We start from the raw sequence: 8,726 nt of genomic DNA, 5'->3' as shown, positions 1-8,726 counted from the left end.
AAGAGAAACAATGATACCAAGCACCAGCCTCCTTTTAAAGTGTCCAGTGATGTAATTCTTACTCAATCATGACTGATTGATCGCCAGCCCTGTCCTCATCAACACCCACACCTGTGTTAATGGATCAATCACTAAAACGATGTTAGCTGCTCCTTTTAAGGCAGGACTGCAATGATGTTGAAATGTGTTTTGGGGGTTAAAGTTCATTTTCTGGGCAAATATTGACTTTGCAAGTACAGTAATTGCTGTTAAGCTGATCACTCTGACATTCAGGAGTATATGCAAATTGCCATTAGAAAAAATGAAGCAGTAGACTTTGGAAAAATTAATATTTGTCTCATTCTCAAAATTTTTGTCCATGACTGTATATTATAGTTACATAGTTACATAGTTATTAAGGTTGAAGGAAGACTTTAAGTCCATCTAGTTCAACCCATAGCCTAGCATGCCCTAACATGTTAATCCAGGGGAAGGCAAAAAAACCCCATGTGGTAAGAGTAAGCTCCATCATGGGGAAAAAAATTCCTTCCCGACCCCACATACGGCAATCAGACTAGTTCCCTGGATCAACGCCTTATCAAGGAATCTAATATATATACCCTGTAATATTATACTTTTCCAGAAAGGTATCCAGTCCCCTCTTAAATTGAAGCAATGAGTCACTCATTACAACATCATACGGCAGAGAGTTCCATAGTCTCACTGCTCTTACAGTAAAGAATCCGCGTCTATTATTATGCTTAAACCTTTTTTCCTCCAGACGTAGAGGATGCCCCCTTGTCCCTGTCACCGGTCTATGATTAAAAAGATCAGCACAGTTGGAAACTTTAACAAATGAAATATATACATAGATTATTTTCAGACTTTTTATTCCTTTTGGAATTCCTTTATTCCTCAGTTTACACTGAGGATTTTTTTCAGGATTGTTTGGCGCAGAAACTCTTCTTGAAGAATGTGCACACAACATCTTTTTCAGGCAGGTTTTCTGATTGATGCCACCTAAAAAAAAAAAAAAAAAAACTTATCAGATAAGCCATAAGAATGAAATAATGCATTTCTATATAAAAATTACTTGCTCTTCACATGTTCAGTCTTTTAGGAAACCTGACAATTCTTCAGATGTTTTCTTGCTCGGAAGATGCTCTGTATTTACGCAAACAAGTCAATACGAAATCTCAAAGGCCAGACGTCTTGGATGATTTTGACATAATTTTTGCTTTAAAAAAAAAAATCACTAGCGGCTTTTTCATTGTTCAATGGAGTGAAAAAACGACAATAAAAAAAAGTCACGAAAACCTGAAAATAAAATAAAAATCGTTGGAGACCAAACCAGTCGGAGAAATGCTCAGGAAACAACAAAAGACGCATCAGGAAGAAAATAAATTTGTCTTCTGCTTCAATAACTCAGTATGTTTGCCTGAGTTTAAAAGATGTGTATACATACCCTGAAACTGCAAAAAACTAAAAAAAACATGTTTTTACAGGAGAGTTATAGGATTTTTGCTACAAAAAACACATGGAAAAAAAACTTTGCTTGAACATACTCTTTGCATACACCAGTTAAAGCTCTTGACATAAACTTTTAATAAAAGTCTGACGAATATCATACGGTTCCATTTAAAAAATAAAACTATAGAGTGGTAATGCATTTTTTTTTAACTAGACGTCACTGCAACACAGTAAGTGTTTCAACTTGGTCATAAGAATAGAATCAATCCATAGAACATCCTCTGAATCTGTGGGTAAATATCATATGGGGATTGCTCTTCAAGACTATTATATAATTGCTCTGAGACGTGTGTATAATAGTGTATGTCCCAGGACAAAAAGTGAACGCTAAAGCCTTTGCAGTTTATTAAGTTTTATTAGTAGAATAATATACAAAAATTAAAAAACAGGCGCCACACAGTTGAAGGATACATACAATGGACCTGACCAAAGGGGTATATGACATCTACAGTAAAATATAGTAGTCAAAGCAAATGGGTACTATAGGTACTATACCATAGATGTATAGTTCTATCCTGTATACATATAGTTAGCGTCAGTGCATAGGATATAGTGATCACTAAGGCTGCGTGTCCACGTTCAGGATGGCCGGCGGTATCGCCGGAGCGGCGAAGCCACTCGGCGCTAAGCCCCGCCCCCTTTTTGGACGCGATGATGCCGGATGTGTTAACTGTACACATCCGGGATCATCGCCCCCCTCCCATAGCGCCCTGTGTTATGCCTTGCGGGGACGCTGCGTCCCCGCAAGGTGTACGGACATGCTGCGATTTGAAAAGACGCGCAGCATGTCCGGAGTCGCAGGCCTGCCGCGTGCGTGTTTCCACGCACAGTGGACACGGGATTTCAAAAAATCCCCTCCACTATGCTGGAACATCTGGACGCTGCGTGTTTGACGCTGCAGCGTCAAACACGCAGCGATTACTGACCGTGGACACATACCCTTAAGGTAGCTGCCAGTGCAGATAATAGCACAAAAGTCATACTCGCCTAGGTCACTGACAGAAGCTTAGGTCCCATGTCCCTCCACCCTGATGCACATTTTGTTCTGCTTCCTCAGGGGGCGTCTCTTGCTCTGACTACTATATTTTACTATAGATGTCGTTTAGCCCTTTGGGCAGGTGGATTGTATGTGTCCCTCAACTGTGTTTACTAATACAATTTATGAAAAGAAAAATTAGAGTTCACTTTGTCCTGAGACGTATACTATTCTATACATGCAGCTCTGGCAAAAATTAAGAGACCACTGCACAGTTTTAGAAAAATCAGCTTCTCTACATGTCTGGCAGCCATTCCATTCCATTGTCAGTTGAATTCCAACCAGAGTACACCTCATTCTACTTAATGTGCTTCTGATTAGGTGATCACCTGAACCAAATCTTATTTAACAAAGGAAAGTATAAAAAACACTGCTGTGGTGTTCACAATCCTCTTGCAATAGGACAAGCTGGATTGCAAAACAAGTGCTAGGAATATCCCAAAAGTAATAGGAATGAAAAAATACTTTTTAACCATGCCAAAGGAGTGGAAAAGAAAAGTTTTGAGTGAGGAAAAGAAGGGCTTGATTCTGGCTTTACTAGCAGAGGGATACAGTGAGTGTCATGTTTCCTCCATCCTTAAAATTTCTAAGACGGCAGTCCATTACAACAATGTCAAGCAGCAGACATTGGGGACAACAAAGCTGCAGACCCGCAGAGGGCAAAAACGACTCTCCACTGACCGGATGACAGTCATCTTATTCGAATGTCACTCAGCAATTGCAGGATGACATCAAGTGACCTACAAAAGGAATGGCAAATGGCAGCTGGGGTGAAGTGCACGGCAAGAACAGTTCGTAACAGGCTCCTAGAGGCAGGACTCCAGTCATGTAAAGCTAGAAAAAAGCCTTTTATCAATGAGTAGCAAAGGAGAGCCAGGCTGAAGTTTGCCAAAGACCATAAGCATTGGACCATAAAGGACTGGAGTAAGGTAATCTCTGATGAGTCTAATTTTCAGCTTTGCCCAACACCTGGTCGTCTAATGGTTAGACGGAGACCTGGAGAAGTGTACAAGCCACAGTGTCTTACACCCACTGTGAAATTTGGTGGAGGATCGGTGATGATCTGGGGATGCTTCAGCAAGGCTGGAATTGGGCAGGTAAATCTTTGCGAAGGACGTATGAATCAAGCCGCATACAAGGTTATCCTGGAAAAACAGTTGATTCCTTCTGCTCAGGCAATGTTCTCCAACTCTGAGGACTGGTTTTTCCAGCAAGACAATGCGCCAAGGTGTGGATGAAGGATCACCACATCAAATCCCTGTCATGGCCAGCCCAATCTCCAGACCTGAAACCCTATTGAAAACCTCTGGAATGTAATCAAGAGGAAGATGGATAGTCACAAGCCATCAAAGAAAAACTGCTTACATTTTTGTACCAGGAGTGGCATAAGTTCACCCAAAAGCAGTGTGAAAGACTGGTGGAAAGTATGCCAAGACTCATGAAAGCTGTGATTAAACATCATGGTTATTCCACAAAATATTGATGTCTGAACTCTTCCTGAGTTAAAACATTAGTATTGTTGTTTCTAAATGATTATGAACTTGTTCTTTTTTTTCATTATTTGAGGTCTGTAAGCACTGGGATTTTTTTTTTATTTTGACCATTTCACATTTTCAGAAAATACAACATTTATTGCTTGGAACTTCGGAGATATGTTGTCAGTAGTTTATAGAATAAAAGAGTTATTTACATTTTACACAAAAATACACCTATAAAGAGAAAAATCAGACAAACTGAAAATTTTGCAGTAGTCTCTTAATATTTGCCAGAGCTGTATGTCAGGGCATTGATACAAGATGACACTTTTATGTTTGTATTATAGGCATATATATATACACATCTTTTACATATTAAAAATTACAAAAAAGGAAAATGGTCCAATGCAAACAAAAGTATGGGCACCATGCAAGGTTAGTACCTAGTAGCGTCCCCTTTTGAAAGTATCATAGTTTGTAAATGCTTTTTGTAGCTAGGCAAGTCTTTCAATTCTTGTTTGAGGGATTTTCATCCATTCTTCCTTGGAAAATTCTTCCAGTTCTGTGAGATTCCTGGGTTGTCTTGCATGCACTGCTATTTTGAGATCTAGCCACAGATTTTCAATGATTTTCAGATCAGGGGACTGAGAGGGCCATTGTAAAACCTTCAGCTTGCGCCTTTTGAGGTAGTCTATATTGGGAATTTTGATGTGTGTTTAGGATCATTATCCATTTGTAGAAGCCATCCTCTTTTCAATTTCAGCTTTTTTACAGATGGTGTTATGTTTGCATCAAGAATTTGTTGAAATTTAATTGAATCCATTCTTTCCTCTACCCGTGAAATGTTCCCCGTGCCATCCGCTGCAACAGAAAACCAAAGCATGATTGATCCACCCCCATGCTTAAAAGGAACCTATCTGGTCCGCCATACCCTCCAACCCAGCAGCATTCATCTATGTATGAGCAAATCCCCTGCCTAAAGAGCCCTGTATAACATTATGCAGTGAAAACAAGGTATAAAAAAAGCATTTATAATGTCCCTGTTTGCTATGGTAATTAGGACTATGACTAGTCGATGGGGCATTGGTTGCTCCAGCCTAGACAGTCCTCTTTCCATGCTATCACTCCCCTGTGGGTGCGATAACATACACTGTGTGCAGAATTATTAGGCAAGTTGTATTTTAGAGGATTATTTTTATTATTGATCAACAACTATGTTCTCAATCAACCCAAAAGACTCATAAATATCAAAGCTTAATATTTTTGGAAGTTGGAGTGGTTTTTTTTTTTAGATTTGGCTATCTTAGGAGGATATCTGTTTGTGCAGGTAACTATTACTGTACAGAATTATTAGGCAACTTTATAAAAAACAAATATATTCCCATATCACTTGTTTATTTTCACCAGGTAAACCAATATCACTGCACAAAATTTAGAAATAAACATTTCTGACATGCAAAAACAAAACCCCAAAAAATTAGTGACCAATATAGCCATCTTTATGATGACACTCAACAGCCTTCCATCCATAGATTCTGTCAGTTGCTTGATCTGTTTACGATCAACATTGCGTGCAGCAGCCACCACAGCCTCCCAGACACTGTTCCGAGAGGTGTACTGTTTTCCCTCCCTGTAGATCTCACATTTTATGAGGGACCACTGGTTCTCTATGGGGTTCAGATCAGGTGAACAAGGGGCCATGTCATTATTTTTGCTTCTTTGAGACCTTTACTGGCCAGCCACACTGTGGAGTAGTTGGAGGCATGTGAAGGAGCATTATCCTGCATGAAAATCACGTTTTTCTTGAACGATACTGACTTCTTCCTGTACCACTGCTTGAAGAAGTTGTCTTCCAGAAACTGGCAGTAGGTCTGGGAGTTGAGCTTCACTCCATCATCAACCCGAAAAGGTCCTACAAGTTCATCTTTGATGATGCCAGTCCATACCAGTACCCCACCTCCACCTTGCTGGCGTCTGAGTCAGAGTGGAGCTCTCTGCCCTTTACTGATCCAGCCTCTGGCCCATCAAGAGTCACTCTCATTTCATCAGTCCATAAATCCTTTGAAAAGTCAGTCTTAAGATATTTCTTGGCCCAGTCTTGACGTTTTATCTTATGTTTCTTGTTCAAAGGTGGTAGTTTTTCAGCCTTCCTTACCTTGGCCATGTCCCTGAGTATTGCACACCTTGTGCTTTTTGTTACTCCAGTTTCGTTGCAGCTCTGAAATATGGCAGAACTGGTGGTAAATGGCATCTTGGCAGCTTCTCGCTTGATTTTCCTCAATTCATGGGCAGTTATTTTGTGCCTTTTTTGCCCAACACGCTTCTTGCATACCTGTTGGCTATTTGCCATGAAACGCTTGATTGGTGATCACGCTTCAAATGTTTGGCAATTTCAAGACTGCTGCATCCCTCTGCAAGACATCTCACAATTTTGGACTTTTCAGAGCTCGTCAAATCTCTCTTCTGACCCATTTTGCCAAAGGAAAGGAAGTTGCCTAATAATTAAGCACACCTTATATAGGAATTTGATGTCATTAGACAACACCCCTCCTCATTACAGAGATGCACATCACCTGATTTACTTAATTGGTAGTTGGCTCTCAAGCATGAACAGTTTGGAGTAGGACAACATGTATAAAAAGTGATCAAAAAACAACTTGACTAATAATTCTGCACACAGTGTAATTTCCACGAGCTGCGTAATCGCCGCTGATGCAAATCTAGCGCATGCACACCGCTCATTCCTGCAGCGTCACTGCGTCTCTGAAGCAAGGTGTACGCTTCCTGGCTTCAGAGGAGCGCACTGTGCATGACCAGAAGTTTAGGAGATAGCTTTCACATATGTGAATGCTGCTTGGTTGGAGGGCATTGGGGACCCTCCACACGTACCTTTGATCATTGCAGCCAAAGAGTTCTATTTTAACCTCATCAATCAGGCTTGTTTAGATATTTCTTTACATAATTCTGAGGTTTAATTTTATGAAGAGGATGCAGTAGAGGTTTTCTTCTGATGACTCTTTTAAGAAGGCCATATTGGTGCAGATGTGTCTGAACAGTAGAACAATGTACCACAACTCCAGAGTCTATCAAATCGTTTTGAAGGTCTTTCGCTGTCAAGCAAGGGTTCTGATTTGCCTCTCTAGCAATTCTACGAGCAGCTCTCACTGACGTTTACTTGGTATTCCAGACCTTATCTTGACCTCCACTGTTCCTGTTTACTGCCATTTCTTAATTACATTTTGAACTGAGAAAAGTGCAACTTGAAACCACTTTGCTATCTTCTTATAGCCTTCTCCTGCTTTGTGGGCCTCCACCATTCTCATTTTCTGAGTGCTAGCCAGCTGTGAAGAAGAACCAATGGCTGCTGTTTTTTTGCATTAGGTTAGAGGCTAATAAAGGTCTGAAACCTTGGTCAAAATTATCCGAGCACACAATCTCCAAGGTAGCCCAAACTTTAGCATCGGCCCATTTTCCTTTTTGTAGTATTTAAAGGGAACCTGTCACCCCCAAAATTGATGGTGAGGTAAGCTCACCGTCATCAGGGGCTTATCTGCAGCATTCTGTAATGCTGTAGATAAGCCGTCGATGTTACCTGAAAGAGGAGAAAAAGACGTTAGATTATACTCACCCGGGGTGGTCCGCTCCGATGGGTGTCTCAGGTCCGGTACAGCGCCTCCCATCTTCATTCCATGACGTCCTCTTCTGGTCTTCACGCTGCGGCTCCGGCGCAGGCGTACTTTGTCTGCCCTGTTGAGGGCAGAGCAAAGTACTGCAGTGCGCAGGCGCCGGAAAGGTCAGAGAGGCCCGGCGCCTGCGCACTGCAGTACTTTGCTCTGCCCTCAACAGGGCAGACAAAGTATGCCTGCGCCGGAGCCGTGGCGTGAAGACCAGAAGAGGACGTCATGGAATAAAGATAGGAGTCGCCGGAGCGGACCTGAGTCACCCATTTGACCGGACCGCAGCAGGACTGCCTCTAACGTCTTTTTCTTATCTTTCAGGTAACATCGGGGGCTTATCTACGGCATTACAGAATGCTGTAGATAAGCCCCTGATGACGGTGAGCTTACCTCACCATCGATTTTGGGGGTGACAGGTTCCCTTTAAAAAGTAAAACTTGACTTATTTTGTCTAAAATGCAAAGGAAATGCATCATCTTTAACGTTACACCTTTTAGAGATTATTTCATCTTCAACTTGCTTAACTGTTCACACTAGCAGTAAATTTGACCAGGGATGCCCAAACTTTTACAGACCACTGTATAATAGGAATCATAAAACAGAATATATAGAATAAATGTAATATTTTGGTCTTTAGTAAGTGAATGGTTTCCAAAGTATTCACAATAGACCCCAATATGTGGCACATTGAAACACTAATTGTTAAAACTAAAAACTAATCTTTTAATTACCGTATATACTCGAGTATAAGCTGAGATTTTCAGCCCAAATTTGAAAGTGCCCCTCTCGGCTTATACTCGAGTCATAATCAGCGGTGGGGTCGGCGGGTGAGGGGGAGAGAGGACTGTCGCATACTCACCTAGTCCCGGCGCTCCTGGCGCTCCCCCTGCCCATCCCACGGTCTTCGGTGCCGCAGCTCGTCCCCTGTTCAGCGGTCACGTGGGACCGCTCATTAAAGTTATGAATATGGACTCCACTCCCATAGGGGTGGAGCCGCATATTCATTCCTCTAATGAGCGGTAACGCTGA

Source organism: Ranitomeya variabilis, chromosome 3, assembly GCF_051348905.1.
Source record: "Ranitomeya variabilis isolate aRanVar5 chromosome 3, aRanVar5.hap1, whole genome shotgun sequence".
Classification (NCBI taxonomy): Eukaryota; Metazoa; Chordata; class Amphibia; order Anura; family Dendrobatidae; genus Ranitomeya; species Ranitomeya variabilis.
The sequence above is the reverse complement of the archived record's forward strand: the minus strand, read 5'-3'. Positions refer to the sequence as shown.